This window comes from Tamandua tetradactyla, chromosome 8 (genome assembly GCF_023851605.1).
Source record: "Tamandua tetradactyla isolate mTamTet1 chromosome 8, mTamTet1.pri, whole genome shotgun sequence".
Taxonomy (NCBI): Eukaryota; Metazoa; Chordata; class Mammalia; order Pilosa; family Myrmecophagidae; genus Tamandua; species Tamandua tetradactyla.
Window position 1 is genome coordinate 75,898,425 of NC_135334.1, and position 27,356 is coordinate 75,925,780.

At 35.1% G+C, this 27,356-nt stretch overlaps 2 pseudogenes; both read right to left on the minus strand.

Moving 5' to 3' along the window:
* Nucleotides 1-3,157: 3,157 nt before the first annotated feature.
* On the minus strand, nt 3,158-4,102 carry LOC143643501 (olfactory receptor 52B4-like; annotated as a pseudogene).
* Nucleotides 4,103-20,200: 16,098 nt separating this feature from the next.
* On the minus strand, nt 20,201-21,160 carry LOC143643502 (olfactory receptor 51F1-like; annotated as a pseudogene).
* Between the last annotated feature and the right edge of the window lie 6,196 nt (nt 21,161-27,356).

Below are 27,356 nucleotides of genomic sequence, written 5' to 3' on the forward strand. Positions count from 1 at the left end.
GACCAAACCTGATAACCAATGTTCTTGGCTTCTATTCTTTGAGTTTGTATATTATAGCAAATCCATATATGAGGCATGATAATATTTGTCTTTTTATTGCTGCTATTTCATTCAGCATACTGTCTTTAAATTTCATTCACCTAGTTGGATACCTCACAAATGCATTCCTTCTTGCAGCCACTCAGTACTTCATTGTATGTAAACACCACAGTTCCCTCTTCCATCCCAGTCGCTATACTCTTAGGCCCCCTCCATCCGCTGAGAACACTCCCGCCAGAAACACTGCTGTGCAAACGTCCATTCGTGTCCCCACCCTCAGTTTTTCCCCACCCTCAGTTTTTCCTGTATATACCTAGCAATGGGGTTGCAGGATCGTATGACAACCCCACCCTTAGCCTCCTGTGGAGCCACTGCTCTGTCCTCTTGAGGGGCTGTGCCTCTCAGTTTACCTACCAACAGTGAATAGGCACATCTCTTCACTTTTTTCCTAGCACTTGTTTTTCTCTGTTCATTTTTATCAGAGTTTTTCACACATTATATGATCCAACCTAAATAATAGCAATAATACCTTTGTCACCATAATCTATATGAAGACATTTCCTTTTCCTCTGCTAAGAATCCATATCCCTCATAACCCCCCCTTGTTGACATTAAGTTTTGGCATAATGCTTTTGCTATGTTTAGTGGAAGCATATTACAATGTTACTATTGACTATAGACCCTAGCTTGCATTAATTATACTTTGTCCTGTATACCATCCCAAAGATTTATAAAATTTTAATGAATATGTTAAAGAGCAAAATATAATCAAGAGGCTTAGTGTTTGGAGAATTTCAGAAGGAAACAAGCATTTAGGAAACAAATCATATGGATATTATAGAACTGAGAAATGTAACTATTTGAAAATAAACATTTAGTGGATGAGCTAAACATCAGATTTTACAAGGCAGAAGACAGATTAAGGAGCTGAATGATGAACTCATAAGAGTAATAGAAATTGAACTGAGAGTGAAAAAAAGAATGGGAGAAAATGAAGATAAAACATAATAAACACACTGAAAATATATAAGAATTACTGAGTTTCCACAAGAGAGGAGAAACTAGGGAAAAATAATATTAGAGTGTATGATGCCTGAAAATATTCCAAAACTGATGAAAGACATAAATTCACATATTCAAAAAGTTCAGAAAATCCTAAGAGGATATATGGAAAGACAACCACACATGAAAATATGATAATGAATGTGTTTAAAAAGCAAGAAGACAAAACATAAGTGTTAAAGCCATAAAAAAAAAGCACATTAAATTCAAAGGAATAACAATAAAACTTTCAGGTGAGTTCTCAATAGAAAAGATAGAAGCAAAGGCAATAGAAAGAAATTTTCAAATTGCTGGGAATTAGTCTGCCAACTTAATATTCTATATATGAAATTATCACTTTATAAATGAAGACAGGGTGCATGGGTAGTTCAGTGGTTAGAATGCCCGTCTTTCATGCGGGAGACCCGGGTTCAATTCCCAGACCCTGCACCCCCCCACCCAAAAAAAAATTAAAGACAAACTAGAAATACTTTCAGACAAGCAAAAATTAGGATAATTCATCTTTAGCATTCCTATACTAATGGCAATATTAATCAATAGTGTTAAATTTTTCCTCTTAAAAATATTGTCATACATTCTTCTCTGAGTAAATCATATTCACTGTATAAATATTACACAATTCACACTAAAATTATTACGAAAACATCTTGTGTATTATATTTCATACATATCACCACTAATATAATTTTAGCACAAATGTATAGATAAAAATATTTCTAAAAAGTACCTCATGTTTAACGAAATGATCTTGAATGCATTTCTCTCACAAATGCCTGGACAATATATTTCCATCATCAAACACATAGACCCATGCTCTTATTTTTCCCTGCTCTTTTATGCCACAGGTTATGAACAGGCCATAACTAATTAATTTATTCTAGTGTATTCTTTAAAAAACATTTGTTATTCATTAATGTAATTTTTATTTAATAATTTCTTAGTATACTACTATGTGGATGCACTGTATTTGGACTTTTTAAAAATATTTTATGACAAATAATTGGCAACATAAATAAAAGTCTTACAAACAAACATTAATAAACATTTAATATAATTTACATTTTGCAAAAGAAAATTAAAATACGTATAATATACTTACATATATCGATGTATGTTAAAGTTATATTCAAGGTGAGTGTGTATGGATTATATGATATGGGGAATTTTTGTAATTACTATTCTAAATAACAAAAATTTGAAGACAGAGGATAAAGCTGAGACTGGCTGGCGAAATGTCCTAATGAGTGGAATGAACAAGTAGAGGTATTCAAAGCCTAAAGTACACAAGAAATGAACAGTTCAATATTATCCAGGAAGTCTGCTATCTCTGGTTCATTTTTTCCTATTTTTTTTTTTTTTTTCAGTTTCTGGGCTGCCAAAACAAATACCATGCAATGGGATGACTTTTGCAATGGGAACTTATTGGCTCAAGGTCTTGAGGCTGGGATAAATCCCAAACTGAGGTATTAGTAAGGTGAGGCTTTCTTAAGACTGGCATTCTGGGGTTGGCTGCCTGCCATCCTTGGGGATTTGTCATATTGCTATGCACATGATACTATCTTCTCCTTCCTTTTGTGGGCTCTCTTGACTTTTTGCTCCTGGCTGAGCCCTGTGCCTTTTTGCCTTTGGCCTTTTCTGTAAGACCCCCTAGTAATAGGATTAAAACCCATCCTGATTCAGTTGGACCACATCTTAATTGAAGTAAACTCATTGAAAGGTTCTATTTTCAATGGCTTTACCACCCATAGGAATGGATTAAGGTTAAGATGTTTTTCTGGAGAACATAACTCCAGGATATCAAAATTACTATATGTATTTTTTTCTAGAAATTGAGATTTAATTCAAATACCATAAAATTTACCCTTTTATGTGTACAATTCAGTAGTTTTTAGTATATTCACACAGTTTTGCAACTATCACATTTTCTTTAGAGACACTGATACATGAACTCATTTCACTGGTATCTCAGTTGAACCCATCCGCATCATGATGATTAAGTTCACATAAAGTAGGGAGAGAGTTGCTGAGAAAATATGATGTTAGTCCATGATTACAATTATTTCTGCTTTGGAAACATCATTTGAAGCACTAGGTCCCATATCTGTTTAGTCTTGATCCCATAAATAATGGGATTCAGCATAGGTGGAGCCAAATTATAGACACTGGCAAGAAGGACATGAATATGGAGTGAGATGTGGTGTCCAAATCTTTGAGTGATGACTGAGAAGATTCCAGGCCCATAAAAGAGGGCAATGACACAGACATGGGAGACACAAGTATTGAAAGCCTTATGGTGAGCCTCTTGGGAAGGCATGCGGAAAACAGCAGGAAGAATCAGCATATAGGAAACAAAAATTTATAAAACATCTAAGAACAAGGTTGATATTAGGACAAATAACCCATGCCAGATGTTTACTCGAATGTTATCACAGGAAATTTTGGCCAAGACAATGTGCTTACAAGTGGTGTTTGGGAGAATGTTACTTTTGCAGAATGTCAATCTTTTCAGAAAATATATTGTAGGAAAAACTGTCCCATAACTTCTCAAAAAGATCATCACTCCAATTTTCCCAATTAGAGTGGGTGAAAGAATAGTGGTGTATCTCAGTGGATAGCATATGGCAATGTACCGGTCAAATGCCATGACCACCAAGATCCCTCACTCAAAGATGAAAGTAGAAGTGAGAAAGAAGACCTGAGTGATGCAGCAATCCAGGGAGATCTCTTCAGCATGGAACCAGAAGATGACCAAGGCTTGAGGATCTCTGCATTTGGAAAGGACAATATCTGCTCCAGCCAACATGCAGAGGAAGAGATACATGGGTTCATGAGGACTGTGCCTTGTGAGGATAATAAAGATGAGCAGGCTGTTCCCAAGCAGAGAGATGACATAGGAAATGAGGAAGGGGATGGAAATCCACAGGTGCTGGTCCTCTAGGCCAGGGATGCCCAGCAAGCGGAAGACTGTGTGGCTGACATCAGTGTGATTTATGGGAGTCATACCTAGAGTGATCTTTTATGGATATAACATCCTGTTTACAAACACAGAGAATTGAGATTATCTCTAAGATTTTCTCTGATGTCACCAATGGCTTTTGACCTGACCCTGTTCCATACTGAGGATGGCCTGAGTTATGTTATATATAAAAATGATGAAGATATGGTTTGTCTTTTGAATGCCGTCTTACTTGGTCTCATAAAGAAGATAATCATTTTATTTTCTTTAGCTGAATAAAGGTCTAAGTCAACATCTTATTTAATGATACATAATAAACCTTATTGGGGAACAAAATGGAGGAAGTATTTCAGTTTGTATTTGTGACATTTTTTAGGATAAGTTGACATTTGAACTTGCTTTTGAAAATAGTATAGGATGTCAATAGGTGGAGGAGTAACAATTAGCAAATGGAACAAAGTAATTTGGCAGGTTAAGAAGAAATAGTTGGCATGCAAATGGCAATTATGTTTAAAAGCTTTCTCTTCTGCATGCATGTGGCATTGCAAATTTGGTCAATTGGAGAAAAGATGTCAGCAAAATAGACTTGATCAGATACAAATTAATGAAGCTGTACTTAATCAGTGATGATATGTTAAGCAAAAATGAGTTTAGATATTAGAAAACATTTTTGATATATTACTCTGGCAGCTAAGTGGAAGACAGATTGGAAGGTAGAGAAACAGTAAAAAATGCAAGTGACAAAGCATTTAGGTGTTTGCTCTAGTAAGATAAATTTGTGAATTGATGGATTATCAAATTGAACTAGAATTAGGGAGCTATCTTAAATGTCAATATTAGAGACTGATCTAAAATGCTACCTATGGAACATCAATAAATGCTTCTAACAACACAGGCAGTAGGTGGTATCACTGCCTATTTTTCAGAATAGGAATTTGAGGTTAAGTATCTTGTCACAACTCTAAGGAATAGAACTGGGATTTTGAGATTTTACGAATTTACGACACATAATATCTTTATCAGTAAAATGTACTTTACACAATGCTATTCATATACATGATATTTTAAAATTTAGAATTTTCTAAGCATTTCACTTCTCATTCCTGCCAGGATAAATCTAATAATGTCATAACATCTTTCATGCTCATGATCCTCAAATGTTATGTCTCTAGACTTGACCCCTCTCAACATTTCTAAAACAATATTTTCAACTGCTTACCCACTTGCAGTCTTTTCTCTGTTGACCACTACACGTGCATAAGAGGATGATTTAGGGGAAGGTGTAAGTCCTGAGAAAGCTTCTCACATGATATAAGTTTGGGAAAGAGGGAAGCAACATCTGTGGGAAAGGCTCAAATCTCCACCCATATGTTTCTGCCTGTCTTCCCTGTGGAATAAAATTCCTAAGCCTCTGGGGGAAGTGCATTAATTCCTGTCACACTCAGGGCATAGGTAAATCCTATGGCTGCTGATTTGAGGGGGCAAGAAAAAATTTCTGTCAGTTGTTGAATTGTCACTGGCAGAAAGACAACCTTGGACCTAACAATTACAGGTCTCCACCAACTGTAGGAATGGTAGAATCGCTGAGAAGTCCCCATATTTCAGAAACAGGAACTGGAACCTACTTAACACAGAGGATGAACTAGACCCTCACTGCCCTTCACCAGCAGGCTAACTAGCAATGAGTAACAACTGATGGTAGTTTACTCCAAGGTAGGACCAAGAGCCTTCTCCATGATAGGCAAAAATTGAAGACATAAAGCTGAAGGTGGGGAAGACATTGATAAAAAGACTCAGGCAAAATCTTACCTTTATAGAAAAGGTAACATTAGAACAAAAACAAGACCCAAACCTCACTCAAATCCTTACCGGATTGATTTAATACCCATGTTAAAGGTTTAGCAAAAGAGAAAATCTGTCTTTCTCTAATGTCTGTAGGTGACTTTTAAGAGAAAAACACACACACACAAACACAAGAAAAACACACACACACAGTCAAGAGATGTCAGTGAACAGAACCAGAGTAAACCATGACTGGAAAATTTGAGGAGGATTTAAAATACTTGTCCATATCCAAGTTTTAGGACACCCTTCCTTCCCAATCAATGTTCTCAGTCTGACAGCACACACTCTGCAAGATGGGGAATTCAATTCTGTTATAATGTAATCAGGCATAGATGCAATGAACTATGCAATGACTAATGATCTAAATCCACAGTAATAGTGAGGCCAGTACTTGCTTGACCAAATAACTGGATAATATTACCTACTCAACCCGATAAATGAAATTAACTATTACAACCTGTCTCTGATCAATTATTAGAAGAGCTAGATATGCTGTTTCCCATGAATATAGACACAAAACCCTTTCACACGGTATTTGCAAGTAGAAATGCAGCAATACGCAGAAAGATTATTCACCATAACCAAGAAAGCTTTAATCCAAGGAGGCAAGGCTGGGTAAATATTCAAATATCAAGGAGTGTAATTCATAATATTAAAAGGTTAAAAAAGATAACTCATATGATAATATCAGTTGATGCAGAAAAGGTGTTTGGTAAAATTCAATATCCATTCATGATAAAAAAAACTCTTAGAAAAATAGAAATAGAGATGAACTCACTCAACTTGATAAAGAATGTCTAGACAAATCTTATAGTTACTATTATTCTTAATGGTGGAAGACTGAATGCTTTCCGTCAAAGATTAGAAAAAGAGCAAGGATTTCTACCTTCACAGCTCTTATTCAATATAGTGCTGGAAGTTTTAGCCAGTGTAATAAGATAAGAAAAGGAAATAAATGTCCTGCAGATCAAAAATGAAGAAATAATACTATTTTATTAAAAAAATTCAGGATCTACAAAATTAAACTCCTAGAACTAATAAGTGAGTGTACAAAAGCCCCTGGATACAAGTTAAAGATATTGGAGATTCATCAGTTTTATCTTTTCAAATAGCCAGCTTTGTTTTCTTTGATTTTAACTCACTTTTTTTCTGTTTCTATTTTGTAAAGTGTGTTTTTTTATATTTTTCCTTTATTTGTTATTTGGGGCTTTAATTTTCTAAGGTTGGAACCTGAGACTCTTCTTCTTTTCTAATAAAAGTCTTTATGAATAGAAATTTCCCTATAAGTACTGCTTTAGGTGAGTTCCATAAATTTTGATATGTCACGTTTTCATTTTTATTTAATTAAAATATTTCATAATTTTCATTTTGCCTTTTCCTTTGACATATGGGTTACCCATAAGTTCATTATTTAATTTCCAAATTATCACAAAAATTATCCAGATTTTTCTTTTATTGATTTTTAATTTAATTCCATTTTGGGTATAGAGCATACTTTGTACTGTAATCCTTTTTATATTATTACAGCATGTTTTATGATCCACAATATGGTCTATCTTTGTAACTTCATTTATGTGTGAATAGAATTTCTATTCTGCTGTTGTTGATCTGATTGTTTTTATATGCCAATTAGGTCAAGTTGGTTGATAGTGTTGTCCACGTCTTCTATATCCTTACTGCTGTTCCCTCTAATTGTGCTGTTCATTACTGCGAGAAGGTTGTTGAAATCTTTGATTATAATTATACACTTGTCTATTTCTTCTTTGCATTCTAACAATTTTTGCACTTTGAACTACTATTGCTAGGTGCATAAATGTTGAGGATTGTTATGTTCCCTTGATATTTTACTCATTATATTGTGGGGTTGTTCTCTTTATCTCTATTAATGTTCTATGCTTTAAAATCTACTTTAGCTGTTGTTAATATAGCCAAAAGCTTCCTTTGCTATATTAATATAAATTTTATTGAAGAAGTTGTAAATTTATTTTAAAAGTTGCATAAAATATAGCGCTCTCATGTATCTCTCCATTGTTAACAACTTGCATTAGTGTGATACCGTTGTTTCAAATGAATATTTTTATAACTGTGCTATTAACTATAGTCCACAGTTTACATTGTTTCACTGTGTGTGTTGTCAAGTTCTAGGTTTTTTTTTTTAACAAATGTTTTCTAATAACATATACACCTAACTTAACTTAAAATTTCCCCTTTTAATCACATTCAAATATATAATTCAAAGCTGTTAAATACATTCACAGTGTTGTGCTACTATCACCACTACCCATGCCCAAAACATTTCCATCAATGCAAGTATAAACTCTTTTCAATTTAAGCATTAACCCCCCCATTCCCTACCCAGAACCCAGCCCCTGGTAACCTATATTTTAGTTTCTGATACTACACATTTGCTTATTCTAATTATTTTGTATCAGCTGAATCATGCATATATGTCCTTTTAATATCTAGTGTATTCTACTCAACATAATGTCTTCAATGTTCTGTGGATTTCTTTAGATTAATGCTAACATTGAATATCTTTGCCACTAATTTTATTTTTTAAATCTATTTTTGTCTTTCTATTTAATACATTTTTGTTTGCAGCATATTTAAAATGTTTTTTTGAAATGAAATCTCAAAGCCTATACTTTTTAATAGAGATATTTATGTGGAGTGTGGTTATTAATGTTTTTTGGTTTATATCTACCATTTCACAATGACTTTCCTCTTTGTCCCATATTTCACGCTTTTTTGTAGATTAAGATTCAATTTTATTATTTGACTTATTAACTATACCCTTTGTCTTTTAAAGGTTGCTTTAGTGGTTTATAGTATACATATTTAATTTATCCCAGTTTAGCTTCAAGTACTATTCTAACACTTCACATATAGTATAAGAATTTTACAAAAGTATATTTCCATTTTGTTTCTCCTGACCTTTGTGTTATTGTATTTATATATTTTACCTGTACATATATTATAAACACAATACGTTCATTTTTATTTCTTCTTGGGGTTTGTTCAACATTTTAGATCTGTGAATAAATAACCTTTTATAGAATTTAGCAATTTTCAGGCCATTTTTCTTTAAATTTTTTTTTCCTGTACAGTTGCTTCATACTCCTTTCCTTCAGGAACTCCAATTATGCATTTGTTGGGCTCACATATTACTGATACTAGTTCATTTTTCTCAATCTGTTTCATTTTGGAGAGTTTTCCTGGCTATGTCTTCACTGTCACTAATCTTTACATATACATTAGCTAATCTGTTGGTAATCTCAGCTGGAATATTTTCTTTTTTATTAAAGAAGTTGTAGTTTTAAAGAAAAATTGTGCTTAAAATACAGAGTTCACAAATACCACCTATTATTCTATGAGAAACACCTTGCATTAGTTTTTTGACAGATTTGCTACAATTGATGAAAGAACATTTTAAAATAGTCCATGGTTTGCATTAAGGTTAAATGTTTATGTTTTACATTGCTGTAGTTTTTGTTTATAATTTTTATTTTGTTAAAATATGTAAAACAAAATTTCCCCATTTAGCTACATTCAAATATATCCATGAGCTATTATATTCCCAGTATTGTGCTACCAACATGACCATCCATAACCAAACCTTTCCATCAACCTAAATAGAAACTCTATACAATTTAAGTGTTAACTCCCCATTCCCTAATGACACCCAAGCCCCTGGTAATCTATATTCTAGTTTCTGACTCTATGCATTTGTTTATTTTAATTATTTTGTATCAGTGAGATCATTTATATATGCCCTTTTGTGTCTGGCTTATTTTTCTCAGCATGATGTCTTCAAGGTTCATCCATGTTGTCTCCTGTATCAAGACTTCATTTCTTTGTACAGTCAAATAATTTTATATTGTATTTTTATACCAAATTTTGCTTATCCATTCATCAGTTGATGGACACTTGAGTCACCTCCATCTTTTGACAAATATGAATCATGCTGCTCTGAACTTTAATGTGCAAATATCTGTTAAAGTTCCTGCTTTCAGGTACTTGGAGTACTGATCATTAGTGGATGTTTTGGTTTCCTAAAGCTGCTGGAATGTAGCATACCAGAAATGGATTGGTTGTTATAGAGGGGATTTATTATGTTACAAGTTATAATTTTAAGGCTATGAAAATGCCAAATTAAGACATTAAGTAGAGGATACCTTCTTGGGGGAAAGGCAGATGGCATCTAGGTACCTCGGTCAGCTGGGAAGGCTCATGGCTGGCATGTGAGCTCCTTGCTCTGGTTCATTGCTTTCAGGTTCTGATTTCACTGGCTTTCTCTCTAAGCACCTGTGGGTCACTTAGTTTCTCTGGGACAAACTATGGATTTCATGTCTTAACTTCTTTTGACTCTCTCCAGTTTCTGGTTATTTCTGTGCATCCTTGCTTAGCATCGGAGGTATTTCTGTCTGGGGCTTCAAATGGCTGTCAAACTCCTGTGCTGGCTCTTTCAAGGAATCTAGGAAACTAATTAAGACAGAACTTGTATGGGCAGGGTCACATCCCATTAACATAGTCTAATCAAAAGATCCCACCCATAATAAGTCTACTCCCGTAAGATTAGATTAGAAGAACATGTTTTTTCTGGATACATAATAGTTTTAAACCAGCACAGTGAGATTGCCAGGTCATATGTTGTTTCCATACTTAGCTTTCTGAGGATCTTCTAAACTGTCTTCTACAGTAGCTTCACCAGTTTATCTTCCTACCAACAATGAATGAGTGCTTCTATTTCTCTCCATCTTCTCTAAGACTTGTACTTAATAGTAGCCCATATAGGGTAAGATATGGTATGTCATTTTTGTTTTGATTTGCAATTTTCTGCTATCTAAAGATGTTATAATACCTTTCCATCTGCTTTTTAGTCATTTGTATTCCTTATTTGGAGACATGTCAATTGAAGCCTTTTGCCCATTTTTTAATGGGTTTGTCTTTTTGCTATAGAGCTCTAGGATATTTTTATATATTATGGATGTAAACCTTATCAGATATGTGATCCAAATATTTTTCCCATTGTGTAGATTATCTTTTTAGTGTCCTGATAAAGTACCTGCACAAATATTTTTAGTTTTGATGACATTCCAGTTTTCTATGTTTTTCTTTTGTTGGTTTTGCTTCAAATGTGAAGTCTAAGAAACTATTATTGCCTATTACAAGGTTCTGAAAATGCTTCTCTATATTTTTATGTAGGGGTTTTATTCTTTTGGTTCCTATATTTAGGCCTTTGATCCATTTTGAATTTATTTTTGTATATTGTAGTACGTAGGGTCTCACCTTTATTCTTTTCCTTATGAGCATGAGATCTCCTAAGACCATTTTTTGAAGAGACAGTTCTTTCACCACCAAGTGGTCTTGGCAACTTTATTAGCTTGTGTTCTCTGTATTAACAGAATCAGAAGGAGATTTCTGTAAATATAATATTTATAAAATTACCTTATGCAACTGTGGAGATGTAGAGTCCAAGGTCTGGCGGGTAGGCCACAAGCTGGCAGCTCCAATGAAGGTCCTCAATGAACTCTCAAGAGATGCTGGCTGGTGAAAGCAGGAAGAGTTACTACATCTTCTGAACCCTCCTTAAAAGCCTTCTTTTGATTAGATTAAGCATCATTCATTCAGAAGACACACCTGTTCCTTAGCTGATTAAAAATGCAATCAGCTGTAAATGCAGTCAACATGATCATGATTTAAGTCCATGAAATTTCCTCATAGCAACAGACGGGCCAGTGCTTGCCAGACAAGACAATCAGGCACCATCATCTGGCCAAGTTGACACATGACTCTGACCATGATGTACCCTTGTCAAAAATCTGTTGGCCATAAACATAGAGTTCATTTCTGAATTTTCAATTATATTCCATTGGTCTATATGTCTGTCCTTGTGCCAGTGCCATGCTATTTTGTTTATCATGGGTTTATAATAAGTTTTAAAATTTGGAAGTGTGAGTCCTCCAAGCATGTTCTTCTTTTTCAAGAAGGCTTTGTCTGTTCAGTTCCCATTCTCATTCTATATATTTTAATGATTGGTTTTTTGAATTTTGATTGAGGTACATTTACTCTCTTTTAGCAACATTCTGTAGTTTTCTGTATACAAGTCCTTTACATCCTTGGTTAGATTTATTCCTAGATATTTGAGTCTTTTAGTTGCTATTGTAAATAGAATTTTGTTTTGATTTCTTCTTCAGATTGCTCATTACTGGTATATAGAAAGACAACACTTATTTTTGCATGCTGATCTTGTACCTGCCCCTTTAATGAATTTGTTTATCAATTTTAGTAGCTTTATTGTGTATTTTCAGGAATTTCTGTGTATAGGATTATATCATTTGTAAATAGGGAATGTAGGTAATGTTTCATTTCTCCCTTTTCAATTTGGATGCCTTTTATTTCTTTCTCTTGCCTAAATGGTTTTTCTAGAACTTCCAGTACAATGTTGAATGATACTGGTGACAGTGGTTATCATATTCTTGATATTAGAAAGAAAGATTTTGGTACTTTACCTTCGAGCCTGATGTTAGCTGTGTACCAACTGTTACATGCCCTTTATAATGTTGAGGAAGTTTCCTTCTATTCTTATGTTTCTAAGTGTTTAATTTTTTTTTTTTATCAAGAAAGGGCCCTAGATTTTCCCAATGAATTGTATCAATTCAGATGATTCTGCAAGTTTTTTCTTTCATTCTTATATGAGGTGCAGTATATTAACTGGATAAATCCCAGTTGATCATGGTGTATAATCATTTTTTTGTCTGCTGGATTCAGTTTGCTAGCATTTATCAAGTTTTTGGCATCTATATTCATGAGGGGTATTGCAATAATATTATTTTCTTATATCTTCATCTGGATTTAGTATGACAGTGATATTGGTCTCACAGAATAAATTAGGTAGTGTTCTCTCCTATTCAATTTTTTGGAAGAGTTTGAGCAATACTGGTGTTAATTTTTCTTGGAGAGTTTGGTAAAATTTCCCTGTGAATCTGTCTGGTCCTAAGGGAAAATGTCTTGTGCTGGTTTGAAAGGATTTATTTCCCCTAGAAAAGTCATGTTTTAATGAAAATCCCATTTTGTAAAATGGCAGAATAATCCCTGTTCAATACTGTGTGTTTGAAACTGTAATCAGATCAAATCCCTGAAGATGTGATTTAATCAAGAGTGGTTGTTAAGATGGATTAGGTGACAACATGTTTCCACCCATTTGGATGGGTCTTGATTGGTTTACTGGAGTCCTATAAAAGAGGAAACATCTTGGAGAATGAGAGATTCAGAGAGAGCAGAGCAGAAAGATGTAGCCACGAGAAGCAGAGTCCACCAGCCAGTGACCTTTGGAGATGAAGAAGGAAAATGTCTCCTGGGGAGCTTCATGAAACAGGAAGCCAGGAGAAGAAGCTAGCAGATGACACCATGTTCGCCATGTGCCCTTCCAGATGAGAGAGGAACCCTGACCATGTTCACCATGTGCCTCTGCAGATGAGAGAGAAACTCTAACTGTGTTCACTGTGTGCCTTCTCGGATGTGAGAGAGACCCTGAACTTCATCAGCCTTCTTGAACCAAGGTATCTTTATCTGGATACCTTTGATTGGACATTTCTATAGACTTGTTGTAATTGGAACATTATCTCCACCTTAGAACTGTAAATTAGCAACTCATTAATTTCCCCTTTTTAAAAACCGTTCTGTTTCTGGTACATTGCATTCCGGCAGCTAGCAAACTAGAACATGTAGAGTAGAAAGAGATTCTGGAAACATAAAACAGTATAGAAGCAAATGAGAAATAATATAAAGTGTGACATCAAAGAAGTTACATCTTTTATGTGTTACTCTTTTGAATAATGAAGCTAGAGAGAAAGTTCAAAGGGGACATCAATAAACCAGATTTCTTTGGCTAAAAGAAGGTTGGCATCAAAAAGATGGCCAGTAATTCTTCATATCATCACATAGATGCATATTCATCATTTCTTAGTACATTTGCATCGATTTAGAAAAAGAAATAAAAAGACAACAGAAAAAGAAAAAATGATAATAGAGAGAAAAAAAATTAAAAAAAATAAAAAAAAAGATGGTCAGAAAATTCAGTTTTGATGAAATAGAAATTTAAACAGAAAAACATGTTATCAGGAGTTCGAGGAACCCTTGGGTAGGTTTCTTCAAAGGGTGGTGGTGGTGGTTATTTAATCACCTTACCATTCATTACCAGGTATAATTTCACTCATTCACAGTAGGATCAGATTTAGAAGGTAAAAAAAGTCAATTTGGTTTTGGACTTGATAAATTTGAGATTCTGGATTATTTGCTAGGAAAGCATGGTCAGAACAGTTCACAAGAGTATGTGCTCTTCAAGAACATGATTTATTTATTTTCTGTAGTAGTCATATATAAATATTCAATGACTGACTAAATAAATTAGTAAACTAATAAATGTGTAATTTTGTGGAGACTGTATTTAGAATAATCTTCTTCTGTCTGCTGGCACAGCATAGAGCAATGAGCACAGAGGGAGAGCCAGAGCATGTAGCTGTGGCAGAAGGACAGTCATTTAATTATCACTGAAGGATTCATATTAATGTCTTTTCCTGAAGACTGATACACCAATTTGTGCTATTTTAAGTTCAGTTAGGATGGAGGCATTTCTAAGAGGATTAGAAATGGCCATGAAATAGTCAAAGATCATAACTAAGAGCACTGAGGACTGTAACAGTGAAGAGGTAAGGGAAGAACATCTGTGATAAGCAAGCAGAGCTGATCCCCTGTGTACTGAACCAAAATAGTTCCAGTACCATCACCAGTGTGGGGATGCATAAGCCTAGTTCAGAGGTGGACAACATGGAGAGGAAATAGTATTTGGGTTCGTGGAGGCTTGGTTCAATGAAGACTGCAAAGAGGATCAAGGCACTCCCAGAAAGGGCAGTTAAATAGAGGTAGATGAAGGGAATGGAAAAGCGGGCATGGGCCCTTCACGTGCACAGACTGCCTTCAGGAGGAAAGCGGGAGAAGTGGAGTTACGGAATTTCGATATTATGGTTTACAGGAATGGAATTCTTTTGTATAACCTAGATGTCTAAAAATAAAAATTTATTTAAATTTCATATACTTCTACTTTACACAGAAAAATAATTGATATTTATCATTTACAATTTTGTAGTCTTTCCCAACTTTTTGACTTTATATGATTCATCCTTCAACTAATCATGAGATCTACTTGGTGTCTCCCCATGAAGGAACAGTTTATTTGTGTTCATCTTTGCTTGGTAAAGTGCTTTGCTCATGGTAGATATTTATTGAGTATCTGTGAATTGTCTCATGATATATTAATCTCTTCTATGTTCTTTAACCACCAATAATAAGGATTGAGTTTAAGAGAAGAATTGACTGATTGCTTCATAGTAATTGGGTAATGATTGAGTGCAGCTAATTAAGCAAGGTTATAGTCCCCCTTCCTGTTAAGCAGAGGGCATATTTGTTTCCAAAAGAGTATCTAAGAGTTAAAAAAGAAAACACTATGAATTCACTTTTGTAAAAGCTGGCTTTATCTGACACATTATATGTGCTTACTCAAAAGAAAATTATTCTCTTTCCCATGAAACTGGATATTAATTTCTTTCTTAATGTGCTACCATCAAACCTAGTGTAGGATTATGTAATCTTCCAGTGTTGTTAAAATCAAGAAAAAAATATCTATATTCCATCATATTTGTCCCCTGTAATTTTAACATTATTCCTGACATGAAGGTCTTACAGAAATTATTTAGGTAAGAATATATATTTACTATGAACAGATTATGTATTATTTGGAAGGCTTTGCCCGAAGTTCTTCACTGGGATTATTTTACAACAACACAGAGAGAGAGAGATTGTTGTTATAGAGGTTAACAACTGAATTATACAGGAACAACCTAAAGTTTAGAAGTTTGGACACATTGCTCATGGGTACAACAGCATAAAGTGGTGAAGCACAGGTTTGAATCTGAGAAGACATGGTTCTTGAGTCTGTGCTATTAATAATCATGACATACACTTTATAAAATAACACATAGAGGGAGAAAATTGAGAGAGAAACAATTTTTGTGTTTTTCCGTTTATGTACATCTTGACTCCTGACCAATAAAATATTTATTATTCATTAGTTAGTCAAGTTCATTTCATGAGTTGCTTGTCAATGTATGGATAAATAAAATAATGTGATACCTTTTAAAGCAAACAAGGCAACTTAAATATTAAGTTTAGACTTTGGAGTATAGGTACCTATGCAAATGATGTAATGATTGCTCAAGTCATATTTGAAGCTTCCCTGGAACTTCCCATGTACCTTCAGAAGCTGCTCCATAGGTATCTGCTTTTTATACAAAATTACCTAAACTGACTACCCATGTTACTTTAGGAACTACTTGAAAATTTATCTTGACTATTTCTCTACTTTTAAAAATTTCTCTATATTTTCAATTGTATTTCAGTTTTCTTGGAAACCTCATATCCCCTAAAGATCTTTGCCAGCAAACTCATTTTTTCTTACCCTAAAATGTTTAAACTTATCCTTGACCAATCTTCTATGCACCAGAAACATATATCAAATTATGTATGTAAATCATAGACCACCTCAAGCATGTATATTAGTATCTGAAGTTTTATCTCCTCCATTCCTTACAATTTATTTACTCATATACTCCCTATTTTAAATAATAGAAATTCCACACATTAAGTTTACAAGCTATAAGTGAGGATGATGTTACATTGCCCTTTTACTCTCACTTTCTAGTTATTTCTATAATTTCTCATTTCTTCACAACAAATCCTAATTCAAATACCATGTTTTGGTTTGAAAGCTGCCAGAATGCAATAGACTAGAAATGGATTGGCATTTATAAAAGGAATTCATTAAGTAAGAAGTTTTCAGTTTCAAGGCCATAAAAAATGACCAAACTAAGCCATGCAGAGAAAGATAACTTGAATCAAGAAAGGTCTAATGATGCTTGGGGTTTCTCTGCCAGCTGGGAAGGCACGTGGCTGGCATCTCATGGTCCTTTGGCTTCTGGTTTCAAACAGCATTCCCAGGGGCATTTTCTTTCTGCGTCTCCAAACATCTCTGTCAGCTCTGAAACTTTTTCAAAAATGATTCCCTCTTAAAGGATTCTAGTAAGGGACCTACTTGGAATGGGTGGAGACACAGCTCCAATGGAAACAGCTTAATCTGAAAGATTCCACCCAACAATACAGAATCAGGATTAAAGAACAAAGCTTTTCTGGGGTATTCAGCAGTTTCCAATGGCACACCATATATCTGTTAGACTTTTCTTTCTAGACCATGAAACAGATTCACAGTGTCCTATGGAATTCGGATTTACCACTCCCCATACTTCTGAGATCCAATTTCTATAACAAATCCCTTAGTATATACTTCCTGTTGGTTTTTTTCCCCCTCAGAAGAACACTGACTAATACAGCTCTTAACTATTTTATTCTTGCATAAATTGACCTGATTACAGTGCTATTTACCAGACCATTAATTTAGAAAATTTATCTGAAGACCATTCTACATGCCAAGCTAAGCACGCACCTATTCTTTGAAATTAATTATACTTAATAACATGCATGTGTAATATCCTGGACATTATTATAGACAGCATAATACAACTCAAGTTAAATAAAAATTTTCAAGTTTTGCTTGTGCCATACAAAAGTCTGCACGTATGTACAAGAACACCTTTCATTTCTCAGCTCTTCTTCGGTTCCAGGTAGAGCTTCTCACTCAGATATCCGGAGTCTTTTCTCGAGCAGGTTCTTTGTAAGGCTGCAACACATTGAGCTTCTCAAAGTAAAATTTCCTCTACGTTAATCTAATGTGTTCTATATTCTTGAAGTACCAAGAGTTAAAAGCTTTGTAGAACTACCAGAGTAAAAGCTTTCCACATTCAAAATTCAAGAAATACAAGCACATTTTTAAAACATATCTACAAATCAATAACTTTACGTAATAAAATTGTGTGAGCAAAAGATATTCTTTAAGCAATTCCACAAATACTGTAATTTAAATTCATCTTGGAGAAAACAGAATAAACAGAAGGAGAAAACTGTATTTTCTTATACTCCCTGCCTATTATGCAGGTATGGCCCATGGATTTAAAACTCAGGAAGATATATTTCCACTAAGACTAAAACTGTGCTTTAATACTTCTTACATTATTCCACAGAGTTTCTTCCAATATACTCTTGTCTTACCTTCACGTTCAGATATTCTTCTAACTCAGGATAACAATCGAAATAAGTAAAATTCTATTTCTGTGCTCCTAACCATAGAACACATTATTGAAATTTTTTGCTTATGTTGTCATCTCATAAATTATACATTAGAATCCTTGAGTGCAGGTGAAAATGATTTATTGATCTTTTAATTTCTACTCTTTCATACAGGGCAAAACATAAAGTAGACCCTCCAGTCAGTGATGTATTGGCAAATGAAATCTCTTCTTTTTGTTTTTAAAAAAGTTCTTATGTATAGTGTGTGCCAATCCTCACAGTGTAAATATTGCCATTATGGCTGATTGCAAGATTTCCATATGCCAAGGAATTGGCAGAAGTACACAAAATGTGCTCTTGCAAGCTGCTGTGAACTGGCTCTATACACCAATACCCCCACTGTTTGTGTGGGGGGACATGAAAAATTCCTCCATTTATCACCACTTTTCCGACTACAACAAAATTGATATTACTTCCTGTCATGGTTAGGGACAGGTGTCAACTTGGCCAAGTTATAGTACCTGTTCATCTGATTGGGCAAGCGCTGGCCTGTCTGTTGCAATGAGGACATTTCATAGGATTAGGTCATGATTACATCAGCTACATCCACAGCTGATTCCATTTGTAATCAGCCAAAGGGGAGTGTCTTCTGCAATTAGTGATGCTAAATCCAATCATGGGAAGGCTTTTAAGGAGGACTCAGAGGAGACAGGTTGCATTCCTGCTTTGGCTGGTGAGCCTCTCCTGTGGAGTTCGTCCAGGCCATCCATTGGAGTCATCGGCTTCGCAGCCTGCCCTGTGGATTTTGGACTCTGCGTTCCTACGGTCACGTGAGACACTTTCATAAATTTTATATTTGCAAGTGTTCCCTGTTGGTTCTGTTTCTCTAGAGAACCCTAACTAATACACTTCCCTTAGTTACCATGTCCATTTTCCTCTGAATTTTCTCTTCCATTTTTTTGCAACTGATTTTTGAGCTTCTGCCTGTGTCTAAAACTGATAGTTACCGCTGAGTTAGCCCTCTTTTTCAGGGACTAAATTACTTGGGTTTAACTTTGTATAACTATTTATGGGTCAAGGAACTTGGGTTCTTTACCTTGGTACTTTGGGTGGTTAGAGAGCCATGAAGGTCTTTCCTGGCATCCTTGTAAACTCTGAATTTTGTGGAAATATTATGAGTGTTTCTCTGAATTTTTTCTGAGGGGGTATTCATGGATTTCAGTAGATTCCAGAAAGACCATTTTACAAAAAGATATTTACAATCCTTGACCTAACCTACTTTGGACAATGCTTCGTTATCATTTCCACTCACTGAAGTTTCTTTATCTATGACGGATTAGCAAATGCCTCTAATTCCTGAAATTTTGGACTGTCCAGCATGGATACTGACCTATGGCTTACATGCCATGAATCTATCCCCACCTTTTGTATTATTTGTTATCCATGAAAAACTAAGCTAAAATGTATAGTAAGAAGGCTACTAACACTTTCTGAGACATGGAATATGGATTCATGAGATTCTTCTCTTAGTTCTGATCTTAAAAATTTCTCCTAGAATGCTGTTGGTAGAGGATTTACTATACTGGTGAAAAACATGTAAGACTCAGAAAGCCTGGATTCAAATCTCAAACCTTCCTCATGTTAGCTGTGTGTGTGACCTTAGGTAGCATCAATGTTTCTATATTCCTAATCTGTAAAATACAATGAATAATATTAAATATGTTATTGAGCTATTTGAAGACTAAGTTGAATATGAATGAAAAGAAGTTAGTATAATGCCTATCATAAAATAAGTAGTCAATAAATGTTAATTTATTAATTAGTATTAATTTTATTATTTCATTTTTATTTTCTTGTTTCCTTATTGGATTATCAAGTCCTTGGTGTAGCATATCATACTTATGTCAATGAGATAATATATATAATAGTTGCTTACTAAATGTTTCTTGAATAAATGAAAAAAATGAAAAAAAAATATCTGATAGGCAAAAACCTAGCAGGACTGCTTTTTTTAAATAGTGAAAGTCACTCATCAGATTTGTCTGAAGCTTAATCATCTGTTTACTTTGTAAGAAGCAGATTGAGTACAGCTTTGCGGATCTGTTTGGATTTTACACTGTAGATTATGGGATTGAGTACAGGGGGCAGAAGCAGGTATATGTTAGCCATCGTGGAATGGACTAGCTTGGGGGCTGAGTGACCATAGTGATGCAGCAAGGACAGGCTCATCATAGGGATATAGAAAATAGCATCTGCTCCAATGTGGGAGACACAGGTGCTAAACACCTTGTGCCGCTCTTCAGGGAAGGTGATATTGAGGACAGAGCGAATAATCAGGAGGTAAGACAGGACAATGCATGATGTATCTATCCCTGCGGTCAGGATGAGATTAATTAAACCACAGATGCTGTTGGCCTGAGTATCTGAACATGCTAATTTAAGTACATCTGGATGGTAACAGTAAGAGTGGGAAAGAACATGATCTCTACAGAAAGACAGCTGCTTAAGGAGCAAAAGTAGTGGTACTATTAATAGCACAGTATGCATCATCATCAAGGTACACATCTGAATGATTCTGGAATTAGTGAGGATGGTGGTGTACCTCAGGGGATCACAGATGGCCACATATCAGTCAAAGGCCATGGCCACCAGCACCCCAGACTCCATGAAGGTGAATCCATGAAGAAAAAACATCTGGATAATGCAAGTATCTAAACTGATTTCACTTGAATCAAACCAGAAGATGCCTAAAGTTGTTGACATTGTAGAAACAGTCAAGCCCAGGTCTGCAGCTGACAGCAGCGAGAGGAAATAGTACATGGGCTCATGGAGACTCTGCTGGGTCATGATGACAAACAGGATCATGGCATTCCCTGAGATGGCAGTGGCATAGAGACAACAGAAGGGAATGGAGATCCAGGCATGGACAGACTGTAGTCCAGGAATGCCGGTCAACAAGAACGTTGGAAAGTTAGACGTCGAATTGATTAAGATCTCCATGTTGTCCTGGGGCTCCAGCATTTGTCCTCACAATGTTCACATCCTACAGAAATAATAAATTACTTTATTATTAAAAATACCTAGAAATCTTCTCTTTCATTTAGGAGAAGCATCTAAGATTCTAGAGGGGTCTTCTATCATCGAGAAAACTCTAAATCAATCTCTAATATACATCTACCATTAATAATCAGGATTTTTACCAAACACACATGAAGTTTCAACCTTAAATTCAGGGAATTTACATACATGTAACTATAAAACATTTGATGATTATTTTTTATATTGCCGGAATTTTAAGCTCCTTCATTAGACCACAAGATCCTATGACTAGAGACTTAGTTAAGAAAAATCAAGGTATTCACTTTTGAATATGTCTGTGTGAAACGACTAAGCGAAATCCAACTGAAGAAATCTATGAGTCTCCAGTGGCCACGTGAGTCTCCAGGTACAGATTTTTTTCTGTAATATCAATTTGGGAGTTGGGTAAATTTATTTTAATGCAACAGAATAGGTGAATAAATGTCAGAGAGCAGAATTACAAGTGAAAATCAGTGAAAATAGAACTATATAGAAAATCTAAGAAAAGAATATAGACACTAAAAAAGGTGACACTAGACAGGTTTACAAGAAAGGTAAAAACCAAGAAAGTCTAGTGTTACAACTAGATGGTAAATGAATAAGAATGTCAAATTAATTGAGAAGTCAAGTATCAAATGCAGCTAAGTGGGCATATTAATGATTCTGGAAAAACAATTGAAGTTTGGCCTGGAAACCAAGAATCTGCTTGAGGAATGAATGGAAAAATCAGTAGTGGTAGTAAAGTGCATATTATTTCTAGAAACTTGGCAGTGAAGGAAAGTAGAGAACGTGGTCATGACTAGAGGAGACTGTAAGTTAGATGGAAGATTTTTGCCAAGGTGAAGAGTCTTAGAGAAATGTATGTATATACTGAGCTTACAGAGGCAGTAGATAGAAAGAGGTTGAAAATATATGAGAGAGGAATTGATTGGTATAGAAAACTTTTTAAAGTATGTAGTAGGTGATTGAATACAGAGCATAAAAGTTATTATCTCTCAAAAATAGAATAATTAATTCCACTATACACTAGAGAGTTAGTTGCAAGTGGATCTGTTCATGAAGGGGCGTGTGAGAGAACTATCTCTCAATACCAACTGTTGTTTGTGAAACATTTGGGGGAAGTTTACTGTTGTTCAAGAAGTATGAAGTGTTGTATTCTAGTTTGCAGACAAGATGAAGATCTACAGTACATGTTGTAGATAATGTAAGGAAGAGTTGACTCAGTAACACATGAAAATATTATAAAGCAATGTTGAAAACAAATTTTATAAATTTTCATGCAATAATGTGTTTAAATTGTTACAATTTAATTCTAGGAAGAGAGCATTACATAATAACGAAAATAATAAGTATTGTTACTATTTGTATTCTATAATCAAGAGTTTTAAAATATGGGTGGCAGTGTTTGGTATTTATTTCCTGAGAATAAATATCCTATAATAAGTCTATTACTGTTCTAGTTTGTTAGCTACCAGAATGCGATATACCAGAAACAGAAAGGCTTTTAAGAAGGGGAATTTAATAAGTTGCTAGTTTACTTTTCTAAGGCTAAGAAAATGTCCCAATTAAAATAAGTCTATAGAAATATCCAATCAAATCCGTGCAGAGAAAGACACCTTGGTTCAAGAAGGCCGATGAAGTTCAGGGTTTGTCTCTCAAGTGGAAGGGTACATGGCGAACACTGTCAGAGTCTCTTTCATCTGGAAAGGCACATGGTGAACACAGTCAGGGTTCCTCTCTCATCTGGAAGGGCATATGGCGAGCACAGCGTCATCTGCTAGCTTCTTCTCCTGGCTTCCTGTTTCATAAAGTTCCCCAGGAGGTATTTTCCTTCTTCATCTCCAAAGGTCGCTGGCTGGTGGACTCTCTGCTTCTTGTGGCTATGTCGTTCTGCTCTGCTCTCTCTGAGGCTCTCATTCTCCAAAATGCTTCCTCTTTTATAGGACTCCAGGAAACTTCTCAAGACCCACCCAAATGGGTGGAGACATGTCATCACCTAATCCAGTTTAACAACCACTCGTGATTAAATCACAGCTCCAGGGAGATGATCTAATTACAGTTTCAAACATACAGTATTGAATAGGGATTATTCTGCCTTTACGAAATTGGATTTAGATGAAAACAATTCTTTTCTAGGGGACATACATCTTTTCAAACTAGCGCAGTTACCATTCTCTTTATGTTATCAATCCCTAGTTCCAGTTTAATCACTAGTTCCCTGAGTTTCAATTCAATCTGAGAAAAATGCATTAAAATAATTAACTACAAATCAGTATGGAGCAGATAGCTGTGTTATATGAATCCCTAATAGCAGGGTGAATGGTAATGTATCTAACTTTTCTGTAATCCCATCTATGTATTTGTAAATAGGCAACAATCAGTGCACAAGAGAGATAAAATGAATAACATTCTCTACCTTCTTACCAGCTTCATGTGGATAGGGGAGCCTTTTCTGTCTTTGCCAGCAGAGAGAAAGCAGACTACAGTTTTGGAATCATGGATTTTATAAAAAAGCAGAACTTAGCTGTGGGGCCATCAACAGAATGTGAATCTCTCTGGGACCGTGGATAGAGAAAAAGGGATATCCTTCTCTCTCCATCTATAACAACAGAGAAGGGCTATGAAATATCAGTAGGGTTTTAACTACTATCTCAAGTGAGCAGTGGTCCACTAGAACACGAAATGTAAAACAAAAGAAATCAAATCATACATAGGTATGGAAAGTGGGGATATTGGTCTAGACCCTGGGCAATAGAGAGATAGAAATCAATCTCCACCTCCAAGGATTATCAGTATGCTGGGAATAAGAAAGTAAATCAAGTTCACTGGAAAAAATCTGTGAAATAAAGAAAGGTAGAAATTTCCAGCCTTGTCTCCAGCCTCTTGTTTCTACATTACCAATTTGAACTTTAGGGAAAATGATATGCCTATTTCCAGGTCCTTCCCTATTCAGCTGCTCAGATGTTTTTCTCCAAGGAGTGAGTCAGCTCCTGATGTATTTATTGAGCTTAATTTTGCTAAAAGCCAGGGTCACTGTGGGTGAGTAATGAATGCTGTTGTGTGTGTATTCTTGCTTGCTTACTTGATGTTTTCCTATTGTAATAAGCTTAAGGGCTGGAAATTTGAGAGAATTTGGCCATTCTTGTCAATATGGCAGTTGAGTTATGGATGAAAACTGCTTTGTAGACTTCACAATACTAGATTCATAGGAGAAGATCCACATCTAAACATTAATATTTTGCTTTATTGAGAAACCTCACATTGGCGATAGAGAGCCTATATACCAATAAAATCAGTAACTTGTTCCTTATATAGCTTTTCTTTCATTTCTATATAGCTATTATAGCTGAGCTTCCTTCCAGAAGCAAGTTTTCCAGAAACTAGAGAATTCCAAATCTTTTCCATGATGGTTTTTACATAAGACAGCACATAGAAAACTGGAACCCAAAGATTGAGACTTCCATTCATCTGTCAGATGGGAGTGCTATAATCTGTAGTCAGAAATCTCACCTCTATGTTCTTTTTTTCATCTTCTAGCTTTGGGAACTCCAGCCTCAAAAGAGAGAATAGAGGTAGTTACTTCAGGTATAGCAGACTGAGACTCAGTATTAATATTTTGCATGACAAGTTTGGACAAGAAGACCCCACTCACCTGCATGCTTCAAGCTTATCTTCTAGGAGATATGTGGATCATGGGGCTGCCATATACGATACAATTCCTAACATTAGGGTTATCATCTGACCCATCATAACTAACTGGACCACTAACCCCATTTCCTACTATCAATGTTTCCAAAATGACCAGCATCACTCTCAGCATCCTCAGTGCTAATTTTCATATCCTCATCTCCAACGCTATAATGTTTGTTCACCAAAAGTTGCAAGACTCTATCAAACCCCATGCCTTTGTAAATTCCTCTGAAGTCTTCAAATATTTTTCACTTATTATCCTAAAATGAAATTATTCTTCCAGGTACAGAATATACATTTATTCATATATTTGTTATAATTAATTTATTTTAAAATGTATTCTAATTCCTCCCTTAGCTGAGTAATATAATATTAATAGTTGGAAGTTAAACTTGTGTTTTAATTGTAGCTCAGTCGCTCATTTGCTGTACACTTCACCTTAAGTATTGGTTCACTTTAAACCTCACTTTCCTTATCTATCAAATTAAAATAATAATTGCTATCCCTCAAGTTGTTATATGATAGAAAATTAATGTAACAATTATTCCACATAGCATACGTGTTCATGAATGTGCATTAACTTTCTAAGGCAGCTGTAACAAAATACCAAAACACGCATGATTGAAAACTACAGAAATTTTTTCTCCCACAGTTCTAGAGGTTAGATGTCTAAAGTCAAGGTGTTGGCAGGAAGTGTTCCCTCTGAAGGCCCTACGGGAGAATGTTTTCTTGGCTCCCCCAGCTTCCAGTGAGCCTGTGGGGCCCTTGTTTTACAGATGCAATCTCTATATCAACTATACCACTGGAAGGGAAAGGCTGCTGAGAATTAAAGTAGCCATATCATTTTATGCTAGAGGGAAGCTGCAGGCCAAAAAGTACCATGGGCTGGGCAAGATAGGAAAAACATAGAGACTAGAGGCTTTATAGGAATGTCTGACAACTGGCTGGGTCTCATTCTCAGGGAAATTTGATAGTGGTTACACTTTCCTTCCAAGACATGAGCCTGTCTAGTGTGGGAAAATCTGATTGGGCTCAATCATATCTGAGGAGACCCTCCCCTCCAAAAGGTTCCATATAAGTAGGGCAAGAACAAGAAAACAAGAGCTGTGAACTCTGATCAGTTAAACAGAAACTATACTAGAGATCTAGAATAAGTTGAACTGAATGCCAAAGAACAGATAGAAAGCAAAGCCAATCAGTAAGAAAACCCTAGGTAAAAAAAGTGAAAATGATCTTCAAAATAATTAAGGAAACCAAATGCCTAGGTGCCTACAAAAAATAACAAATCATAGTAGGAAAATTGAAGATATGGCCCAGTCAAAGGAACAAACCAATATATTTCAAATGAGATATAGGAGTTGTAACAACTAATTTAGGATGTTTGAACAGACATGCAAAATCACATCAAAAATCAAATCAATAATCAAGGGAAAATATGCCAAAGAGTTGAAGGATATAAAGAAGGCATTGGGAAAACATAAAGAACTCAAAAGTTTGAAAAAACAAATAGCAAAACTTATGGGAATGAAAGACATAATATTAGAGATGTAGAAAATGATGGAGACCTACAAGAACAGATTTGAAGAGGCAGAAAAAAGGATTAGTGAACTAGAAGACAGGACATATGAAATCCTACACATAAAAGAACAGATAGAGAGAAGAATGGAAAAATACAAACAGGTCTCAGGGAATTGAATGAAAACATGAATAACATGAATATGCATGTCATGGGCATCCCAGAAGGAGAAGAAAAGGGAAAGGGGGCAGAAAGTCTAATGGAGTAAATAATCAATGAAAATTTTCCATCTCTTATGAAAGACAAAAAATTATGGATTAGATGAGTACCATGTGGCCCAAACAGTATAGATCCAAATAAACCTACTCCAAGATGCTTTTCATCAGATTGTTAAATGCCAAAGACAAAGAGAGAATTCTGAAAGGAGGAAAAGAAAAACAATCCATCACATACAAGAGAAACTTGATAAGATTATGTGTGGAATTCTCAGTATAAACCATGGAGGCAAGAAGGCAGTGGTATGATATATTTAAGATTCTGAAAGAGAAAAACTGCCAACCTCAAATTGTATAGTCAGCAAAACTGTGATTCAAAAATGTGGGGGATTTTAAAATATTTTCTGCAAAACACTCACTGGGAGAGTTTTTGACTAAGAGACCTCCTCTACAAGAAATAATAAAGGGAGTACTATAGGAGAGAGGTTGGAGAATAGTGTACAAATGAAGACTATCAGTAAAGATAAAAAGAGAAAAAAATTAGATATGACATATGGAATCCAAAAGACAAAATGGTAGAAGTACTGCCTTTACATTAATAACATGAAATGTTAATGGATTAAACTCCCCAAGCAAAAGACACAGACTATCATAATGGATTAAAAAATAGGATCCATCTATATACTATCTATATAGACTCACTTTAGACCCAAGGACA